The 20,235-nt window shown below is 38.9% G+C and overlaps 1 non-coding gene across 1 annotated transcript; it reads left to right on the top strand.

Annotated features, from left to right (window-relative positions):
* The first annotated feature begins 18,625 nt into the window (after positions 1 to 18,625).
* Positions 18,626 to 18,731, top strand: LOC131158995 (small nucleolar RNA R71). The gene has a single exon (XR_009137610.1). It is a non-coding gene; the product is annotated as a small nucleolar RNA R71 (small nucleolar RNA).
* The last annotated feature ends 1,504 nt before the right edge of the window (positions 18,732 to 20,235 follow it).

Here is a 20,235-nt window from a genome sequence, read left to right as displayed (position 1 = left end):
TTCCTCCTAAAGAGCCTAAGTGCAGATTAAGATGTTTTAAATGTAAACAAATTGGACACATTCAATTTGATTGTCCATTTAGGAATAAGCATGCTAGAATTAGGAAGGTATTGGTAGTTAAGGGTGATCCTACTTTTAACCCCCACGGACCCAACAAAATTTGGGGACCAACATCAGTTACTTAGCTTATTTTGTAGGTTTGCCTAAGATCGTCCTCCTCTAAGGACCGGTGGTACTTGGATAGCGGGTGCTTATGACACATTACCGAGGATAAGGGAAAATTCACTTCAATCATTCCCAAAGATGGAGGCTATGTGACATTTGGTGACAATGCCAAAGGATGCATCATCAAGGTAAGTAAGGTTGGTAAGGATTCCTCTCTTACTATTGACAATGTTTTGTTGGTTGATGGGTTGAAGCATAATCTACTTAGCATAAGTCAGTTGTGTGACATAGGATATAAAGTATCTTTTGAGAATGATAAATGCATAGTAGAAGATAAATCAGATCGCAAAGTACTTTTCACTGCAAACCGCCATGAAAATGTATATACTACTTCTATTGATAACTTAGCTTCACAACAAGTCACTTGGTTTTCTGCTGTAAATGAAGCTAGTTGTTATGGCATAGGCACTTAGGACATGCTAGCATGGACTTGTTATCTAAACTTGTTAGAAAAGAACTAGTTAAGGGCTTGCCTAAAATATCTTTTGTAAAAGATAAAATTTTGTGATGCATGTCAAATGGGTAAGCAAACAAAATCTGGTTTCAAGAAAAAGAAAATCATACTTACTACTAGACCTCTAAAGATGCTTCACTTGGATTTGTTTTGGTCCAAATTCTCTACAAAGTCTGGGTGGTAAATCATATGCTTTTGTGATTGTGGATGACTTTTCTAAATTCACATGGATATTATTTCTTGCACACAAAAATGAATCATGTGAACAATTTACCAAGTTTTATAGGAGAATTCAGAATGAAAAAGGATATAAGAAAACTCATATAAGAAGTGATAGAGGCACGAAATTAAAAAATGAGAACATAGAGAAATGTTGTGACCTAGAGGGCATATCACACAACTTCTCTGCACCTAGGACACCTCAACAAAATGGTGTAGTAGAAAGAAAGAATAGGTCACTACAAGAGATGGGTAGAACTATGTTGAATGAACATAAATTACCTAAATATTTTTGGGCTGAGGCCATAAATACTGCATGCTATGTTATGAATAGGGTGTTGATTAGACCGTCAATAAATAAAACCCCTTATGAATTGTGGAACAATCATAAACCTAATATTTCCTATTTTCATGTGTTTGGTTGTAAATGCTTTGTGTTTAGGGATAGAAGGGGGTGTATTGGATTTTTAAAATTTTTTTGCTAATTAATTAACTGATTCACAAATAATATCCCAATCAAAATTGAAGGCATGTATGTAAAACCATCACAACAATAAATATACAATCATACACATGCAGAAATATAGAAAGAGTAGGGTTAGAGAGAACGACATCGAGATTTACAATGTTCGGTTATACCCGCCTACGTATTTGCCTTAAGCAAACCACCCAAGGATTTCCACTATCTTGCTCCTTTAAATTAGGGTGAAGCCGCCACTATACTCCCTCCTTATAGGTGGAGAAGCCTCTCCAAGCAATATACCCTCGCTCGGTACGGTACAATCCTTCCTTATAGGCGGAGACACCTCTCCGAGCAATATACCCTCACTCGGTATGGTTCACACCATAATTCCTCCTTATAGGCAGAGACACCTCTCCAAGTAATATACCCTTTTCTTAAGATTGACCTTTGAAATATCAAGAGTAAGAAGCCTTTGAAGCAAATATATATGAGTGAATATATGCTCAAAGCTTTTCTTGAATAACTCAAAATATTTTCTCCAAAAAAAGTTTTCAAAATGAAAGTAGGAGAAATAGGAATTTGATCTTCAAAATGAGTATGAAATATAAACAAGAATCAAAGAATGTTCAACTAAACTTTTAAAATAATTCTCTTACTTTCTCCAAGTGAATTGACATGGTATTTGTAGCCAAATTCAAATTATAGCCGTTATATGACCATTGGAGAATAATATTTTAATTTATTTCAAAAAATATAACCATTTGAAGCTCAAAATAGCTTGAACCTGAGAGTTACAGTCGAGTGACTCGAGGTCCGGTCGACCGGTCCAAAGGCAATTTCCCTTTTAGAGTGGTTCGGTCGGCCGAGCGTATAATCCAGTTTTTCGGATCATCCTTGTATAAAGACCGGTCGATCAAGCTTATGATCCGATCTGCTTGGCCATTAATAAAAATGAGTTTTAACCATTTCTTCTATTAAGTTGACTGGGCTTATCATCAAGTTGACTAAACCTTTAATAAAAATTAGTTTTTGGCTAGTTTTGACTTCAAAACCATTTCAAACCTTTTGTAGGTGTTAAACATTTTAAGTGAAGGGTTTTCTATGAAATATTGGAGTTCCTAAGGTCAATCTATGGTCAATAATGAGCTTCACATTAATTCAAATGATACGCATGCATAATTGAAATGTATAAACATTACAATTGAAAAATATAAGTCTTCAACCTTTTGCTCTTGAGATTCCCATGGAATGTACCAAGAAATGTGATTGTGCAAGTGCTTCATGTCCATTTTGCATTGGTTATTTATGCTCATAGAATCATATAGTTGTTCAAATACTTAATACACAAATGAGATGTTGTGATTTGTCATTATTAAAATGGGATATGACTCCCAAAGTCAACATATCCTATCATTACCAATAAATTTATGAATATTTTTGTTTAATTGTTGTAGGGTACTCTCAAGAATAAAAGGTGAAGGCCCAAGCATTTTTAAAGCCATGAAATTGAAATACATAAAGAGGAAACATGTGAAGGGCCTTAAATTCGTACATGGGCTATGAAAATTAGAGAGAGTCGTGCATTGGAGAAGGTTCAAGTGGGTATTCTTGTGTGGATTTGGGTTTTAAAGGTTGCAAGGGGCGTGCATGTGTGCGTGGGCTACAAAGGAGCAGCCGTGCATAAGAGAAACAAGAGCATGTGCCATGCATAGAAGGCCCATGCGTATACAAGGAGGAATCCACACAGCTAGGGCGGCCGTATATTTGAAAGAGGTTTGGATGACATGAGATTGAGGGCAACGTAGCTGGGAGTTTTGGAGCAACCTGGTAGGCTCGCCGAGGCTTGGGTCCTTGACTACTAAAGATAAAATTTATAAACCTAACTAACCCAAGTTTAGTAGAATAGCAAGTAAGTCAGGTGTCGATACACAAGGACTATAGTGCAGTTATTTACCACTTCCAGCCTAATTTACTACACTTTGTGTAAAAGGGAAAAGGATAGATTTTGAAATGGTTTATCTAACATTTGTGAAAGAATGCAAAACTATGTTAACACTACTCCTAGAAAGCAGGTCTTAGATTATGAATCAAGCCTAGACTATCGTGCACACTAGCTATATCCGGTAAGCTATTCCTATTAGGCTAAATAGTCAAGTGAACCATTTGAGTGGCATAAAGTAACGAAGGTGCACCAATCGTCCGGAGCACGATCAGGAACCAAGGTATACTCTATGCAGCAATCACCAGAACACCCTGTGCATGGACTGTAGCCTAATCCATATAAGTGATTGAATCCTTAGCTAGGCTATCCTTTACCTTAGGGTCTAAACACAATCAAAATGTGAAATTGTATGGAAAGTAAAGTGCAGGTATTGAAAGTGTAGGTATTTAAATGAAAGCAGTAAAGAACATGCATTGAAAAATTGGATTCAATTGCAACTCGAAAGTCTATCACTAATGATTAGGAATACAATCAAATGACCATCTATCTACGTAGCAGCACAAGGAACACGAAGGTCGTCACAGGCCTTTAGCAATTCTGTGCATGAACAAGTACAAAAATTGAAATTAAAGTAGTAAATCTATTCTACTTGGCACCCAAAGACTCTCTAGGTCTATCACTAACCACATAGTGGCCAAAGGGGAACCCTAGACACATAGACGAAGATATCTTTTATACCCAAAAGGGTTTACAAGGTTTAAATTTTAAACAGAAAACTTCAATAAAAAATCTCGCATAGAATATCATAGTTGTAGTGACCTGAGGAAATTATGGTATTTAAATAATGAAAGAAGGGGGAAAAGGAAATTGTATTTAAAATACTCAAACAGGGTCTTGTCGACGAACTCTACAGGGTCTCGTCGACGAACACAGGGAGTTCATCGATGAGTACACATGAAGGGCTCGTCGATGGGGATATGTTTCATCAACAAGAAGATACCGAGAGGCTATTTGCCCATCTCTGAATTTCATTGATGAGAAACAAACGTTCATCGACGAACTTCCTTCATGACCTCGTCGACGAGGTGATATGGCTCGTCAATGAAGGCCAGTGTATAAATAGCCGTAAACGTGATTTTTCAGATGATTTTTCATGCAGAAACTCTCCTCTCTCTCTCTCTCTCTCTCTCTCTCTCTCTCTCTCTCTCTTATCTTCAGTTTCCACTCCTTCTCTTTAAGTTTCTGGGCTGGATTCTTGCCGATTCGACGATTTGAAGCCACCACGACACTCCTAGAAAATTTCTCTTCAAATCTGCTAGAGTGGATCGTTGGTGGGGCTAACTTGAATTCCATCCCATATTCGAAGTAAGGCTTTCTATTTAGTATTTGACTTTCCTACAATTGTAGAAAATGTAGTAGTCGAAGAAATACTGAATTTCTTTTCTAGGAGATGTTGCTTTCAAGGTGTTGAATGGAGAACCCTGCAAGTGCAAAGCTGATATATTTTAGGGGCTCTTTAGGAATCAAGTAAGGGGATAAACTAAGCTAGTTGTTTTTATGAAAATATATGTATGATCTTACAACATTTAATTTCATGAAAATAAATATATATTAGCATTATGTTTGGGGAAATACTCTATAAATGATGATATGTTTTAAATATGAGTAATACCCATTTTGTGTGGCATGAGTAGAATTTATTATGAATTACTTTTTCTAGAAAAATGTTAACTGTTACAAAGTTTTTAAATGATATACTGGTGTACGGGCCAAGAGATTTTAAATGATATAGTGGCGTATGGGCTGCGAGTTTTTAAATGATATATCGGTGTACAGGCCAAGAGTTTTTATATGATATATCAGCATACAGGCCGAGAGTTTTATATGATATATCGGCGTATGGGCCGAGGATATTCTCACATGATATGCCAGCGTATGGGCCAAGCCTTTTATATGATATGCCGACGTACGGGCCAAGCCTCTTATTTAATATGTGATACAGCGTACGAGCCGTGATTGATAAAATATGAAATGATGGCGTAAGGGCTGATGATTTTCATGTTATAAATGAAATATGATATGATGATATTGATTTGAAAATTATTATTATGAAATAAAAATGTATCACAATTTGAAAACATCTTATATGTTATCAGAACCTGGTTAGCTTGGTTTAGGTTTACACAAGCACGGTACCGTAGATGTGTGATCATGATCATTATGATATTGTGTTATTGCTGTCGTACGGGGCAGCGTGAGAATGGATAGTCAATGTGGTTTATTGAAGTGTTGGTGCCCTTGGTGCATAGACCAGCTCTGGTAGACCCATCGTACTTACAGACATTAACTTTGACTTGGAAGTGGTCGGCTAACCATTGTCACGTCTTGCATTCAGGCCACACAACCCAGTCATGCGGCGGTAAGACATGACACCAGCCAGCTAACCTTTTCAAGATTTTTTTTTTATATTATTTTCATATGAGATGAATTATGTTTATGAAAATCTAGTATGTTCTTCCATGCTATGATTATATATGTTTTTTTCAGATAAGATACAGACAGTTTCACTAAATATGTTTATGTATGGTTTTATGTATAACACGGAAATACTCTTGTTGCCATACACTAGTATAAGTTTATCTCCTATACTAAGAGGTGTCTCACCCCAAATTATATAAACATTTTTGGAGCCCCAGATAGGAGAGCAGATAAACCTCCGCACCGTTAGAGTTCAACCATTTTACGCTATCTGAAGGGTAAGTATTTCGCTATGGTCAGATGGAATTTTGGGTGACGACCCTAGGGCTGGTTTTGATTATTTTGGGATATATATATAATGGATGTAGTAAACTCTGGTATTTTGTCGAATGGTGATATGAGATGTATATGTTTTTATGTTTTCTGTTGCTTAGGCTTCCATTTTGTATTTATGATGTATCCCTGGTACCCACAGGTTCAAGTTAATTATGATCTGCTAGGTTTATTATATCGATTTTTATTATCATGGAAAAAAAAATGGTATACAAGCAGGTCGTTACAGTTTGGTATCAGAGCTTAGGTTGCTAGGTTCTATAAACTTTAGAGTGTAGTAGAAACGATACCAAAGTATAGGAAAATGATTTAAGGTTTTGTTCTATAGTCTAGAGGCCGGACTACCATGGTGGTTTCTATGTTTTTCTTTGGTGATGATTGTAGGAAAACCATACTAAACTATTGTTGGGTTGTGTTCCTAGAATGTAGAATTGGAGTTAGGAATGAGTTGAGGAAGTTAAGATAAGGAAATATGTTAGGTGTGTAAATTATAAGTACAGGGTTCCTAGGTTATGGTTTCTATGTTTTTCTTTGGTGATGATTGTAGGAAAACCATAGTAAACTATTGTTGGGTTGTGTTCCTAGAATGTAGAATTGGAGTTAGGAATGAGTTGAGGAAGTTAAGATAAGGAAATATGTTAGGTGTGTAAATTATAAGTACAGGGTTCCTAGGTTATGTTTATTGTATTTCAAGATGGATCCAGGAGGAGGTCGTGCCCATGCGAGTGGCAGCGATGAAGCAGGGCCCTCGAGTGCGGGTGAGACTGATTTTGATGTAGTACTATGCAGCATGGCTCAGCAGGTTATGGCTGAGATCACTAGGACCTCCAGAGAGCAGGGAAGTCCGTCTGCAGGTCATAGGTGCACGATAGAGAAGTTTAATAAGATGAATCCTCTGGCATTTTCAGGAGGGGTTGATCCTGTAGCTATCAAGAATTGAATGCAGAAGATTGAGAAAGTCTTGGCGGTGCTACAGTGTACAGAGGAACAGAGGGTCCTCTTCGCCACCTATAAACTGAAAAGAGAGGTCGAAAGGTGGTGAACTGCTTTGAGACTTCTAAAGTAGTAGAGCACAACGCTGATAGTGATGACATGGGATGGATTTAAAAATTATTCTTTGACAGGTATTTTATAGCTGCTGTTAAGGAGGCTAAAGTGAAGGAGTTCCTAAGTCTAAACTAAGGAGAGTTGTCGGTCCAGCAGTATATAGTGCGATTTATAGAGCTCTCTCGCTTCGCTCCGTATATTGTTCATAATAAGATAAAGAAGGTAAGGCAGTTTGAAATAGGATTGAGGAGAAGCATATACAAGCAGGTGGTAGTGCTAAAGATTCAAGATTTTGATGAGTTAGTCGACAGAGCAGCCTTGGTAGAGGTTGGTGAGCGTATAGATGCAGAGGAATAGATTTACATCTTCAAGCTACTAGCAGGGTCAGTGGAGGAGAGGAAACTATGGAAAAGGGCGAAGACAGGAGACTGAGGATCATGAGTTTCAGACAGTGCAGAATCCTCCTATCTATCAGACTTATGGGAGGAGACACTAGGGAGAGTGTCGAGTTGGGAAAGCTATCTACTATCACTATGGTAGACAGGGACATCTGATGCAAAGCTGCCCTACACTGCCAGATGCTGGTCCTACTCCTAGATCGTGCCATGGAGGCAATTAGGCGCCAATTGGAGGCCAGTAGAGAAATATGGCTCCAACTAGAGTTTTTTCTTTGATGCTGGGTGATGTTGAGACAGCCGGCGATGTGATGACAGGTATGGTTAGCATTCTTTCCTTTAAAGTTATTATATTATTTGATTTAGGAGCCACAGACTCGTTTGTGTCTATAAAGTGTGCTAGACTATATGGAGGAGAAACACAGTTATTAGACACTGAATTGTTGGTATCTACATCAAATGGGTCAGCAATGAGGTGTAGTAGGATGCTCTGGGGTTGTTCAGTTGATATTCAAGGAGAAATTTTATCTGCTGATTTGATAGTAATGGACATGCATGGGTTTGATGTGATATTTGGTATGTATTGGCTAGCAACTAATTTTTCCAGTTTAGATCGCCATTTGCGATAAGTAATATTCAGACCTCTAGGAAGAGCATAATTCAGGTTTGTAGGGTTGCGAGTGCAATGCCTGCCTCAATTAGTTTCAACTATTAAGGTGAGGAGACTACTACTGAGTGGTTGTGAGGGATTCATGGCCTTTGTGAAGGAAATGTCAGGGAATGAATTTACACTCGCTAGTACACTAGTAGTAAAGGAATTTGCAAAATGTTTTTCCAGATGAGTTACCAGGCTTACCACCTGATCGTGAGATAGATTTTCCTATTGATCTGCTTCTAGAGAAAGTGCCGATTTCTAAAGTACCTTACTGAATGGCACCAGCAAAGTTAGTAGAATTAAAGATTCAGTTGCAAGATTTGCTTGATAAGGGTTTTATACAGCCTAGTGTATCTCTGTGGGGAGCTCCAGTTATGTTTGTAGAGAAGAAATACAGGTATATGAGGATGTGTATAGATTATAGAGAAATTAATAAAATGACAATAAAAAACATGTATCCTCTATCTCTGGGGGTACACGATTGTATTCTAAGATTGACCTTAGATTAGGCTACCATCAGGTGAAAGTGAAAGCAGAAGACGTCTCGAAGACAGCCTTCAGGACCAGATACGGGCATTATGAATTCCTTGTTATGCCCTTTGGTCTGATGAATGCTACTGTGGTATTTTATGGATTTGATGAATAAAGTTTTTTACCAATATTTGGACCAGTTTGTTGTTGTTTTTATTAATGATGTACCGGTCTATTTGAGGAGTTATGAGGAGCATGAGACACATTTGAGGTAGGTTCTACAGACGCTTAGGGAAAATAAGTTTTACACTAAGTTTAGTAAATGTAAATTCTGGCCTGAGAAAGTTGGGTTTTTGGGGCATGTCATTTTAGGAGATGTTATTTCTATGGATCCGAGTAAAATTGAGGTGGTAGTGAATTGGGCTAAACCGAGGAACGTCCAGGAGATTAGGAGTTTCTTGGGGTTAGCTGGGTATTACCATCGTTTCGTTGAGGGATTCTCAGTGTTATCAGCGCCTCTGACATGACTGATCAGGAAGAAAGTTAGGTTTGAGTGGGACGACAACTGTGAGCAGAGTTTTCAGGAATTGAAGTAAAGACTTGTCACGACACTAGTATTGATCGTCCCATTAGGGGGTAAGAGTTATGTTATCCACAGTGATGCGTCCTTAAAAGGACTTGGCTATGTACTAATGCAACATGGCAGGGTGGTAGCATATGCTTCCAGACAATTAAAAGAGTATGAAAAGAACTACCCTACCTATGATATTGAATTGGCTACAGTAGTATACGCATTGAAAATTTGGAGGCATTACCTATATGGCGAGCGATGTGAAATTTTCTTCGACCACAAGAGTTTAAAGTACTTTTTCACTTAAAAAGAACTGAATATGTGGCAGAAATGGTGGTTGGAGTTTATTAAAGATTTTGACTGCATTATCAATTACCACCTAGGGAAGGCGAACATAGTAGCTGATGCTTTGAGCAGAAAATCTATGGGACCAGCGTTGGCAGCTATAGAGATCCAGTATCCGATCATGATGGATCTAGAGAGACTCGGCATAGAATTGGTTGAAAATGGTCCTCAAGTATGTATTGCCAGTCTAGTGGTGTAGCCTACTCTGTAGGAAAGGATTAAAGTTGCTTAAAAAGATGATCCAGAATTAGCCGAGGTATTAGTCAGAGTGCAGAATGGTCAGGTGGAGGAATTTTGTATTGTAGATGACGGAGCATTGCGATTTCATTCCAGATTATGTTTTCCTACCAATGCTAATATCAGGAAGACCATCTTAGAGGAGGCTCACAGATCTTTGTACACAGTTCATCTCGGAAATATGAAGATGTATAAAGATCTACGAGAGTCTTATTGGTGGAGTGGTATGAAGAAAGAAATTACAGAGTATGCAGCTCAGTGTTTAATGTGTCAGCAGATAAAAGGTGAGCACCAGAGGCTAGTCGATCAATTGTAGCCACTATTTATCCATGAGTGGAAGTGAGATCATATATCTCTGGATTTTATTTCAGGGCTATTGTCGGAATTGCATGGTCTGAATGCAATTTGGGTGATTATGGATCCTTTGACCAAAACTGTCGATTTCCTTCCCATCAAGATCAGCTACTCCATGGACAGACTGGCAGAGATATATATTCAAGAGATAGTTCATTCTCACAGTGTGCTAGTGTCTATAGTGTCAGATAGAGACCCACGTTTCACGTCACTCAGATGGGTAGACTGAGAGGATGATTCAAATATTAGAAGATACGCTTCAAGCGTGCGTGCTAGATTTTGGGGGTAGTTGGACTCAGTTTTTGCCGTTGGTGGAATTTACGTACAATAACAGTTATCAAGCCAGCATTGGCATGGCGCCGTTTGTGGAGCTTTACGATAGGAGATGTCGTTCTCCATTATTTTGGGATGAAATAGGTGAGCGGCGAGTTATGGGACCAGAGCTTGTTCAGCAAGCGTATGATAAGGTTCGGCTTATCCGAGATAGAATCAGTGGAGCTCAGAGCTGATAGAAGAGTTATGCTGATACTCACTGCAGGAAATTGGAGTTTGATATCGGTAACCATGTATTTTTGAAAATAGCTCCATTAAAAGGGGTTATGCTATTTGGGAAGAAAGGTAAACTCAGCCCTAGGTTCATCGGTCCATTTGAGATTCTAGAGAAAGTAGGGTCAGTTGCCTACAAGCTAGCTTTACCACCTATGTTGTCCAGGATCTACGATGTATTCCACATTTCCATGTTAAGGAAATACGCCCCAGATCCTTCTCACATGATCAGTTATGGTGAATTAAAGATCAGTGATTCACTAGTTTATGAGGAGGTGCCAGTACAAATTCTGGATAGGAAGGAACAAGAATTATGTAATAAGAAGAGTCCTCTGGTGAAAGTCTTGTGGAGAAATCATGCAATAGAAGAAGCTTCTTGGGAGCTTGAGGAACATACAAGGTTGAGATATCCACAACTATTCAAGGAAGTGTAATAGTAGGTAATGTTTTTTTTTGCACGTACTTGTAGTGGTTTGGTTAATAAGTAGTCTTTTAGTTTTTAAAGAATTTTATTTTATATATATATATATATATATATATGTAATCTCCCATGACTTGAAATGTAACCACTATATTCATCTGCCATAAGTGAGGGTAAGAAATAAAATAAGTAGACCATTTTGCCTTTAAGGGATGATGAATCATATGAAGAGCAAATATCGAGGACGAAATTTTATAAGGATGGGAGAATGTAGTGACGTGAGGAAATTATGGTATTTAAATAATAAAAGAAAGGAGGAAAAGGGAATTATATTTGAAATACTTAAATAGGGCCTCGTCGACGAACATAGAGAGTTCTTTGACGAGTACATATGAGGGGCTCGTCGACGGGGACGTCTCTTATCAACAAGAAGATACCGAGAGGCTATTTTCCCATCTCAAAATTTCGTCGACGAGAAACAAACGTTTGTCGATGAACATCCTTTGTGACCTCCCCTATGAGGTGATGTGGCTCGTCGATGAAGGTCAATGTATAAGTAGCCCTAAACGTGATTTTTCAGCTGATTTTTCACACAGAAACCCCTCTCTCTCTCTCTCTCTCTCTCTCTCTCTCTCTCTCTCTCTCTCTCTCTCCTCTTCGGTTTCCACCCATTCTCTCTAAGTTTCTGGGTCGGATTCTCGCCAGTTCGACGATCTGAGGCCACCACGACACCCCTGGAAAAGTTTTCTTCAAATCTGCTAGAGTGGATCGTTGGTGGGGCTAACTTGAATTCCATCCCATATTCGGGGTAACGCTTTCTATTTAGTATTTGACTTTTCTGCAGTTGTAGAAAATGTAGTAGTCGAAGAAATACTGAATTTCTGTTCTAGGAGAAGTTGCTTTCAAGGTGTTGAATAGAGAACCTTGCGGGTGCAGGACTAATATATTTTAGGGGCTCTTCATGAATCAGGTAAGGGGATAAGCTAAGCTAATTGTTTTTATGAAAATATATGTATGATCTTACAACATTTAATTTTAGGAAAATGAATATATATTAGCATTATGTTTGGGGAAATACTACCGTAAATGACGATATGTTTTAAATATGAGTAATACCCATTTTTTGTGGCATAAATAGAATTTATTATGAATTGCTGTTTCTAAGAAAATGTTAAATGATACAAAGTTTTTAAATGATATATTGGTGTACGGGCCGAGAGATTTTAAATGATATACTAGCGTACGAACTGAGACTTTTTAAATGATATACCAGCATATGGGCCAAGAGCTTTTATATGATATGCCGGCGTATGGGCCGAGCCTTTTATATGATATACCGGCATATGGGCTGAGAGTTTTTATATGATATATCAGCATACGGCCTAAGACTTTTATATGATATACCAGCATACGGACCGAGGATGTTCTCACATGATATGACGGCGTACGGGCCAAGCCTTTTATATGATATGTCCGCGTACGAGCCGAGGCTCTTATTTGATATGTGATATGGCGCACACACCGTGATTGATAAAATACGAAATGTTGGCATAAGGGCCGATGATTTTCATGTTATGAATGAAATGTGATATGATGATGTTGATTTGACAATTATTATTATGGAATAGCAATGTATCATAATTTGAAAATATGTTATGTGTTATCAAAACTTGATTGGTTTGGTTTAGGCTTACACGAGCACGGTATCGTAGCTATGTGATCACAATCATTACGATATTGTGTTATCACTGTCGTACGGGGCAGCGTGAGGATGGATAGTCGATGTGGTTTATTGAAGTGTTGGTGCCCGTGGTGTACAGACTAGGCCTGGCAGACCCATCGTACTTACAGACATTTACTTTGACTTGGCAGTGGTCGGCCAACCATTGTCAGGTCTCTCCTTCGGGCCACACAATCGAATCATGTGGGGGGTAAGACATGAAACCAGCCAGCAAACCTTCCAGGGTTGTTTTTTTGTATTATTATCATATGAGATGAATTATGTTTATGAAAATCCAATATGTTCTGCCATGCTATGATTATATATGTTTTTTCTGGGTATAATAGAGACTGTTTCGTTAAATATATTTATGTATGGTTTTATGTATAACACGGAAATACTCATGTTTCCAGACACTGGTATTAGTTTATCTCCTATACTGAGAGGAGTCTCACTCCAAATTATATGAAAATTTCAAGAGCCCCAGATAAGGGAGCGGATAAAGCTCTGCAGCATTAGATTTCAACCGTTTTACCCTATTTGTAGGGTAATTCTTTCGCTAGGGTCAAATGGATTTTTGGGTGATGACCCTAGTGCTGGTTTTGATTGTTTTGGGATATATATAAATAATGGATGTAGTAAACTCTGGTATTGTGTCGAATCGTGATATGAGATATATATAATTTTATGTTTTCTGCTACTTAGGCTTCCGTGCTATATTTCTGATGCATCCTTGGTACCCACAGGTTCAATTTAATTATGATTTGCTAGATTTATTATATCTATTTTTTTTGTCATGGAAAAAGAAATGGTATACAAGCAAGTCGTTACAATAGCTGTCAACCAGGTCACACCTATATGTTCCGCTGGTTTTGCCCTGGTCAAGGCTCTTACGAAATCTAGAATTCAAACTTCAGCACTTCAACTTGGTCGCACCTATGTGTCTTCCTCGTCAAGTTGTTTGTCGAGACTTGTAGGATCTCAACTTTACTTCAGCTCAGGATCTTGACCTAGTAGCCCTTCAAGGTCTCCTGGTTGAACTAGTTGTCGAGACTCTCAGTATTTCTAGCTCAGTCAGTCTCAAGTTCACAACTTGGCCACCCTTTAGGGTCGCTTGTTCAAGCACTTGGTCAAACCTTGCATCATATCTCTTTTAGTCATAACATTGGAGTCTTTCCTTTATGACCCGGTCGTACCCTATGTTGGCTGGTCACACCACATGGTCGAACCATGTCTTGTTTCCTTTGATGAACTGAAGCTTTAGGAGCTTGGTTGAGCATCTGATTTGAGCTTTGTGTATCCCAATTACTCCCTTGGCTTCTCATATTGCTTAACTCCTTGGTTTTAACCTATTTTTCTTGAAGCATGAACAAACCTTACATAACTCTGAACTATGGTAAGAAAGGGTATTTACAAGATAAATGAGAACAAAACAAAAGTAAATGAAAGGCTAAAATAGTACATTTTAGAAAGACATCATAACCTCCAACTTACACTTTTCTAGTCCTTGAGCAAAGAAAAACTAAGAAAACTGTCAAATCATATCTACCTCCTCTTTTGTGGGTAACACGATTGCATTTACCGTATGCAACAAGGTTATAAACCCCTTGGTGACCCTAGTGGATGGGTTATAGTCTCGTGAGGGATTCCATGGTAGTACCCACAAATACCAATCTTAGTGGACATTCAATATGATCACATGTAACACAATCATGCCATTTCATATACAAAGATAGAACCTAAATACAAGCAGGCTTCCCCATATGTAACTCTACTATACAAACAACTTAGCAGCAAATCACTCACACAAGTCCAATGGTTGAACCTCTTGGTACTCTAGAGTTTCAAAAGATTCAAAGATTCTACTAGGTCGCGCCTAGACAATGCTTGCTGCGCCCTGGTTGCACCCCAAACTAATTTACAACCTATCCTAAGGATCCTAAATCGTACCTACTCTACAATATACAACCTATAAACTCGGAGAATAAATAAAAACACTCGGTTTGCCTCCTAGAAGTGTTAAGTTTGTGGTCTTTAGCCAGACGCAAGGAAAGCTCAAGATGGATACACCGGGTCACAAAGAAAAACTTTCTCGCCGAGTCCCTCGATAACCCCCTCTACACATGGCTTAAGGTGCTAACCATTGAGCTTGAAAAGGGTATTAGTCTTTGAATCCTTAATTCCAACTGCACCATGGGGAAACACCCGGTTCACAATATAGGGACCATGCCATCTAGATCGCAGCTTACGTGAAAATAATTTTAACCTCAAACTAAAAAGCTAAACTTTTTTGGGGAGGTTTGAAAGATTTCACAACAATGTGCTGGTCATGAAAGGCTTTCATCCTACTTTTATAAATCTTGGCATTCACATACGAGGTATTCTGGATCTCCTCCAATTCATTAAGTTGGAGGTGATGATGAACACCGGCAACAACCATGTCAAAATTAAACTTCTTAATCACCCAATAAGCCCAATGCCCTAACTCAACCAGAAGGTGACATGCCTTACCATTGACCAATTGATATGGGGACATACCGATAGGGATCTTGTAGGCTGTCCTATATGCCTATAGAGCATCATCTAACCAAGATGAACAATCTTTTCTATCTGGTTTCAGAGTTTTCTCAAGGATGTTTTTTGTCTCACAGTTTGAAACCTCAACCTGCCCACTATTCTATGAATGGTACGGTGTGGCGATTTTGTGAGTGATAGAATATTTTTTAAGGAGGGGTGCAAAATAGCTATTGAAGAAATGAGTTCCCTAATCACTAACGATGGCTCAAAGACAACCAAAACAACTAAAAAGACCCTTAAGAAATTGAATGACCACTCTATGGTCAATGGTCTTAGTCGCAGCCGCCTCCACCCATTTCGAAAAATAATCCACTGCCACAAGTATGTACATATATCCATGGGAAAGAGGGAAGAGACCCATAAAGTCAATCCCCCACACATAAAATAGCTCAAAAACTAGAATAGGGTGCAAAGGCAACATGTCACATCGGGGGATGTTCCTGGTCTGCTGAAATTGCAAGCATGCCCTGCAAAAATCGTGAGCATCCTGAAAAAGAGTGGGCCAAAATAATCAACTTTGAAGAACCTTGACCGTCATTTTCTTCCCACAAAAATAACCACCGCACTCTAAGGTGTGGCAAAATTAAAGTATGTGGGAATACTCACATCTAAGGACACATCGCCGAATGATCAAATCCGGGCCGATTTTGAAAAAGGTTCGGGTCTTCCCATATGTAATGGCGCACTTTGGAGAAGAAGTTGCCTTTCTCCCATCGTTTCCAATCATTAGAAATGACTCTCATGGCTAAGTAGTTAGAAATCATAACAAACCATGGGAGATAGGAAGACATGACAAAGAGCTACTCATTAGGGAATGAATCATAAACTAGATAGGGGTTGATAGACCCCTCAACTAGGATACGGTACAAATGGTCAGCTACATGGTTTTTCGTCCCTTTTCTCTCTCGAATCTTATAATCAAACTCTTGTAACAGAAAAATCCAATTGATCAACCAAGGCTTGGCCTCTTTCTTTGTAAGAAGATACCACAAAGTGGCGTTATTGGAGTACACAATGGCCTTTGACCCTAGGAGGTAGGAGCGGAACCCATCTAGCGCGAAAACTACTACTAGAAGGTCCTTCTCGGTGGTAGTATAATTCAATTGAGCTCCTTGAAGAGTCTTACCAGCATGGTAAATCACATGAGGCAGCTTCTCAACCTATTGTCCCAAAACAGCCCCTACGGCATAATTAGACACATCACACATGATTTCAAAAGGAAGGGACCAATCAGGTGGCTGCATGATCAGAGTGAAAAAAAGCAGCGTCCTAAGAGTTTCAAATGCAATGAGATAATTTTTACCAAACTCAAAGGGTGCACATTTATTAACAACTTGGTCAAGGGCCGAAAAATTTGGCTAAATTCCTTGATGAATTGCCAATAAAAATCAGCATGCCCTAGGAATGACCGCACTTGTTTAACATAAGTAAAGGGAGGAAGTTTGGAAATCAGCCCTACCTTAGCCTTATCTACTTCAATCCCCCTAGTGGAGACACTGTGCCCTAACATTATTCCCTCTTGAACCATAAAATGGCTCTTCTCCCAGCTCTATACTAGATTCATCTCTACGTATTTCTCAATGACTTTAGATGGATTTTCAAGCCATGAATCACAATAGGGTCCAAACACAGAGAAATTATTCATGAACACCTCGAGGAATTTTTCTACCATGTTAAAAAATATGGCTTGCATGCAACGTTGAAAGGATGCGGGCGCATTACATAGCCCGAAAGGCATCCTTCTATAAGCGAAGGTTCCAAATAGGTAGGTAAAAGTAGTCTTCTCCTGATCATCCAGGTGGACTACAGCCTGATTATACCCACAATACCCATCCAAGAATTAATAGAAATTCTGTCCTGCTAGGAGCGTCGGGGTCTTTCAATTTTGGAGGAAGGTGTCCTAATATAATTAAGCTCACCTGCTCAGCTAGTCTAATTTTTTTGTTCATGTGCAACCCGACTTTCATTCATATGCAAACACTTGCTTGATAGCATCTAAAGAGGAATATTGACTTTGACTTGTTAGAATGTGTCCATGATGAACTTGGTATTAGTTTCCTTCTTAGATTTAGAGGGTGCGCGAAGAGCTATAGGGAATGGCACTGCATGGACATAATGGTGAATTGCTCCATCATTGGAGAGGGTAGGTACCTCAGTATCACTACCGAAATAGGAGAAGAACGATTACATAGTTCATCATTGGGTTCTTCCCTCATCTTCTTCCTACCCTTTTCATGGTCTAACTTCTCACCAACCCTATTACTTATCTTTCTACCACTCTAAAGAATGGTTACCGCCTAGGCTAGCCCATGATATGATGAAGGTCCAGCAACCAGCTTGCATTATACCTCATATTGGCCCTTAGGGTTTGCTAGAGGCTAACATGGCAACTTACCCTCATCTCTCCTACTCTAGGAGGTAGCTAGTTGGCCCATAGTAGCTTCTAGCTTAGTAATGGACTAGAAGTTAGAGTGCAGTAGTTGTTGATCAACTTGGCAATTAGCCTCAATGCCCTTAAGGGCTTTTAGCATCATCTCATAAAAGATCTATTATGTTGGGGGTTGAGGAGGAAATGGTTACTGATAAACTGAAGATCTAGGGGCAGACATAGAAGGATTTTGAGAATTTTGGTATGGGTGAGGAGGTGGATCTGTGGGTGATTACTGATGTCTTTGAGCTTGGAAACCCAAAGCTTCTTGGCTTTAGGAGAAGTTAGGATGCTTACTCCACCCAGGATTGTACTTATTCGAGTAAAGATCATTAGTCAGAATTTCATACCAATTATAGGTGACCTTAACTTCCTCATGCACAAGCATAAGTGGGGGAGACACATAAGGGCATTTATAACATGTGTGTGAAGGATTAGAGCAAATGACTCACATATGTCCACACGCCACATGTTAAGGTTGTTGCCCTAAGTATAAAAATCAATATAACATTTTCATTATGGAGTGTAGTGTGGGCGCAAGGTCATGGCCAGCAGCCAACTCATAAACTTCCTTATGAGGGGAAGAGGAAGGTTGGGATGATCTTCTTGGCAAGGTTCTCAAAGAGAGCCCAAACCTCATTCTTGTGTTTTATGATGAAAGTACCTCCACAAGATGCATCTACCATGGACCTATCTCGCTCAACTAACCCTTCATAGAAGGTCTAAACTAACTGCCATCTAAAGGCTTGGTGGTGAGGGCATTTGTGCAAAAGGTCTTTAAAGCGCTCCCAAGTCTCGAAAAATTGTTCCCCATCCAATTGTGAGAAACTAGTGATGGCTTTCCTCAACTGCTTAGTATTCCTATTTGGAAAGAACTTTTTCAAGAACTCATGTTGCATGGTGGCCCAGTTGGTCATTGAGTTTGGCTCTAAGGAACTCAACCAATATTTGGCTTTGTCCATCAGAATGAATAGGAATAACCTCAATTGGAGGGAAACATCGCTAAAATTGGGTATATGGATAGTGGAATAAATTTTGAGAAATTCATCAAGGTGCTTGTAAGGATCTTCAGTCAAATTCCCATAAAATTTGGGAAGCATTGAGATGATGGAAGTCTTAATCTCAAATTAAGTCGCCTTGACATCCAATAACCGAATACAAGGTGTTAAGGTGTATGTGTTGGGTGTGAAGTAGTCTTTAAGATGCTGAAGAGGTTGCTCTTCCACCATAGTTGGTGAGGAGCTTGGGGTTTCAGGTTTTGAAATGTAGGAATTGGATTATGTTCAACCATGACTTTAGGTTTAGATGACTCGGCTAAGTCGGGACTAAAGGTGGATTTCCTAATGGACCTACAAGATCTCTTAATCTCGAGGTCTTAAGACACTAACTTAGGATCCAAAGAGTGCAAACCTAGCATATGCACATGCAGCACACGATTAGGACTTCAGAGTATCAAACAAAAATGAAAATAAAAGAAAATAAACAAAAACAAAGTCGTAGTACTCTAATTCGCTTACAACTGTAACTATGTCCCTGGCAAAGACACCAAAATTTGGTAGGCTTGCCAAGGCTTGGATCCCTAACTATCAAAGATAAAATTTATAAGCCTAACTAAAACAAGTTCAGTGGAATAGTAAGTAAGTCGGGTGTCGATCCATAGGGACTACAACGCAATTTTTTACCACTTCTAGCCTAATTTACTACACTTTGTGTAAAAGGGAAAAAGGAGAGATTTTAAAATGGTTTATCTAACAACTATAAAAGAATGTAAAACTATGTTAACACTACTCCTAGAAAGTAGATCTCAGATTATGAATCAAGCCTAGACTGTTGTGTGCACTAACTATGTCCGGTCAGCTATCCGTATTAGGCTAAATAGTCAAGTTAACCATTCGAGTGGCATAAAGTAATGATGGTGCACCAATGGTCTGGAGCACAATCAGGAACTAGGGTATATTCTATGCAGCAATCACGAGAACAGCCTCTACATGGACTCTAGCCTAATCCGTATAAGTGACTGAATCCCTAGCTAGGTTATCCTTTTCCCTAGGGTCTCAACACAATCAAATATGTAAAATTGCATTTAAAGTAAAGTGCAAGTATTGAAAGTGCACGTATTTAAATGAAAGCAGTAAATAACATGTATTGAAAATTAGCTTCAATTGCAACTCGAAATTCTATCACTAAAGATTAGGAACACAATCAAAAGACCATCTATCCACGCGGCAACACAAGGAACACGAAGGTTGTCACAAAACTTCAATGATTCCATGCACGAACTAGTACAAGAATTAAAATCAAAGTAGTAAATCTATTATAATTGGCACCCAAAGACTCTCTAGGTCTATCACTAA

This window comes from Malania oleifera, chromosome 6, assembly GCF_029873635.1.
Source record: "Malania oleifera isolate guangnan ecotype guangnan chromosome 6, ASM2987363v1, whole genome shotgun sequence".
NCBI lineage: Eukaryota > Viridiplantae > Streptophyta > Magnoliopsida > Santalales > Ximeniaceae > Malania > Malania oleifera.
This window is presented reverse-complemented; position numbering and strand designations above follow the sequence as displayed.